Here is a 3,845-nt window from a genome sequence, read left to right as displayed (position 1 = left end):
TTTTTTAAAAAAAATTTCTATAATGTTATGGGAAAATTCAGCAATAAAAATTTATTTATATGAAACCTGTTTGATCACTATTTGTATTGTAGATATGACCATTAAGATAATGCAAAAATGGGCTTCCCTGGTGGCTCAGTGGCTAAGAATCTGCCTGCCAATGCAGGGGACACGGGTTCAAGCCCTGGTCCGGGAGGATCCCACATGCTGCAGAGCAGCTAAGCCCGTGCGCCACAACTACTGAGCCTGCGCTTTAGAGCCCACGAGCCACAACTGCTCAGCCCGTGTGCCACAACTACTGAAGGCTGTGTCCCTAGAGCCTGTGCTCCGCAATAAGAGAAGCCACCACAATGAGAAGCCTGTGCACCGCAATCAGAGAAAGCCCGTGTGCAGCAACGAGGACCCAATGCAGCCAAAAATAAAATAAATTAAATAAATTTTAAAAAAAGATAATGCACAAACATAAACACAAGCCCAAAACATTAATTTTTTTACTTTCTGTATGTTGTAATTTTATCAAGGCTCTTTGGTTGCAAAAAATGGCTATAAACCTCCTCCAGCTAGCCTTAAAAAAAAAAAAGGAATTTATAAGGACTGCAATCAAGGCTGTATGGCTCTAAATTGTAGGAATTAATGAACAGCCTTTTCAGAGAGCTGCTTTCAGAGAGACTCGGCTCTAACCATCACTGTCCCTTGTGTCATTTTACTCAAGATTCAAATATAAGGAAGGGACTTACCTGGTGGTCCAGTGGGTAAGACTCCACGCTCGCAATGCAAGGGGCCCAGGTTCGATCCCTGGTTGGGGAACTAGATCCTGCATGCATGCTGCAACTACAAGTTCGCATGTCTCAACTAAAGATCCCACACGCAGCAACTAAAACCCGGCGCAGCCAAAATAAATAAATAGATATTAAAAACAAACAACTCCCCCCCCCCCCAAAAAAAAACAAATACTAAAGAAGCTACCACAGATCTGGGAAGGGGAATGTTTGTTCAAAGAAGGGGAGGGAGATATTGGATGTGTAAAACATGTCCCAACTTTTTATTCCATGGCTGATTTGTGCTAAGGAAATACTGATGATACTTTAAGTAGAAAATAAACAATCTGGAAGATAATTCACTTAAAATTGGAGTCTTTTCTAGGATTAAGAAGGTATACCATACTTGCCAATATAAAAGTATGCTCATTCAACTAAAGAAGCTTTAGTTCATGCTAATTTGCTTCTCTATGCATAAAATTAGATTGTCATTGGTGGTATTCAGAAGATTTCTAGTAGCAATAGTTAGAATAAATTATAACAGATCTGAATGGAAATTCTCAGGTGAGGATAGCTGTAACCATCAAACAGATCACATCCTACTCATGTTTCCTAAAGCAGGTCACACAAAATATACTTACCAATACGCAGATACATGAAACTGTTTGAGAAACTCCATTTCAAATGTGGTTTAATGGACTAATTTTTACAAAGATCCTAATTCGATATCTGTAAAGTAATTCCTTGTTATTCAAATGTGTTCAATGCCCCAGTTCACATAGTCTGGTAAGAGTTACCTGTATACAGCCATGAAAAGTATGAGACCTGTTCTCTGGGAGTAGTTGTCAGCTGTATTGACAAAAAAGCTCAATTTTGTGCTCCTGAAATTTATTAAGAACAGTCATAATTCTAAGAAAATTGAGATTTTTCTTCCTCATCAATTTTAAAACATGGAAACACATAATCTCAGTTACAAGAAGAGTTTTTGGATGAATGGCACTGTAAGAAATGTCAAGGCAGAGGAGATAGGATGGCAGAGTAGGAGGAAGTGGAACTCACCTCCCCCCATGAACACATCAAAAATATATCTACATGTGGTGAGAAGATGCTCATCATTGCTAATTATTGGAGAAATGCAAATCAAAACTACAATGAGGTACCACCTCACACCAGAACGGCCATCATTAAAAAGTCTACAAATAACAAATGCTGGAGAGGGTGTGGAGAAAAGGGAACCCTCTTTGCACTGTTGGTGGGAATGTAAATTGGTGCAGCCACTATGGAGAACAGTATGGAGGTTCCTCAAAAACCTAAAAATAGAATTGCCATATGATCCAGCAATCCCACTCCTGGGCATATAACCAGACAAAACTATAATTCAAAAAGATAATATGGGGCTTCCCTGGTGGCACAGTGGTTGAGAATCTGCCTGCCAATGCAGGGGACACGGGTTTGAGCCCTGGTCTGGGAGGATCCCACATGCCGCGGAGCAACTGGGCCTGTGAGCCACAACTACTGAGCCTGCGTGTCTGGAGCCTGTGCTCCGCAACAAGAGAGGCCGCGACAGTGAAAGGCCCGCGCACCGCGATGAAGAGTGGCCCCCGCTCGCCACAACTAGAGAAAGCCCTCGCCCAGAAATGAAGATCCAACACAGCCAAAAATAAATTAAAAAAAAAAAAAAATGATATATGGACCTGTATGTTCATAGCAGCACTATTCACAATAGCCAAGACATGGAAACAGCCTAAATGTCCATCGACAGATGAATGGATTAAGATGTGGAATATATAAACAATGCACTATTACTCAGCCATTAAAAAAAAGAATGAAATAATGCCATTTGCAGCAACATGGATGGACCTAGAGATTATCATTCTAAGCAAAGTAAGTCAGAAAGAGAAAGACATACCTTATGATACCTCTTATATGTGGAATCTAAAATATGACACAGATGAACATATCTACGAAACAGAAACAGACTCACAGACATAGAGAACAGACTTGTGGTTGCCAAGGTAGGGAAGGAATGGGAGTCTGGGATTAGTAGACGCAAACTATTATACATAGGATGGATAAACAACAAGGTCCTACTGTATAACACAGGGAACTATATTCAATATCCTGTGATGAACCATAAGTGGAAAAGAATATGAAAAAGAATATGTATAACCAAATCACTTCACTGTATAGCAGAAATTAACACAACATTGTAAATCAACTATACTTCAATAAAAAATTATTTAAAAACTAAAAAAAAAAAATCCTATCTATCTATCTATATCTACATGTGGAACAGTCTCACTGAAAACTAACTGGAAACTGGCAGAAAGACTCCTGTATAGCCAAGGCTGTAAGAAAGATCCACACAGAATCGGGTAGGAAGGGAAGAGAAGTGAGCAGGTTGGGACTTGTGCCCCAGGGAGGGGACTCAGAAAAAGGGAGATCACACGGGTGGAGATCCTCCCTGGAAGTGAGCAGTTCAAGCCACATATTGGGCACCCCAGCCCTGGGTCCGGCACAGGGAAGGCAGCCCCCTGGCTGGTCTGAGGGCTGGTGGGACAGGAGGGCTGTGGGAAGCCTGGACACTGCTCACGAGGAGTGTGCACATTTGCGCACAGACACAGTAGGGGACTTTTACTCCCACTGTTGGTGGGAATGTAAATGGGTGCAGCCACTTTGGAAAACAGTGTGGAGGCGCCTCAAAAAACTAAAAATAGAACTACCATATGACCCAGCAATTCCACTCCTGGGTATATATCTGAAGAAAACAAAAACACTAATTCAAAAAGATACATGCACCCCAATGTTCATAGCAGCACTGTTTACAATAGCAAAAATATGGAAGTAACCTAGTGTCCATCAACAGAAGATGTGGTGTATATACATGAATATTAGCCATAAAAAGAATGAAATTTTGCCATTCCCAACAACGTGGATGGGCCTAGAGATTATGCTTAGTGAAATAAGTCAGAGAAAGACAAATACTCCGTTATCCCTTATATGTGGAATCTAAGAAATAAAACAAACAAATGAATATAACAAAACAGACTGACAGCTGTAGAGAATAAACTAGTGGTTACCAGTGGG

The sequence above is a fragment of the Balaenoptera ricei genome, chromosome 12 (genome assembly GCF_028023285.1).
Source record: "Balaenoptera ricei isolate mBalRic1 chromosome 12, mBalRic1.hap2, whole genome shotgun sequence".
NCBI classification, from domain to species: domain Eukaryota; kingdom Metazoa; phylum Chordata; class Mammalia; order Artiodactyla; family Balaenopteridae; genus Balaenoptera; species Balaenoptera ricei.
This window is presented reverse-complemented; position numbering follows the sequence as displayed.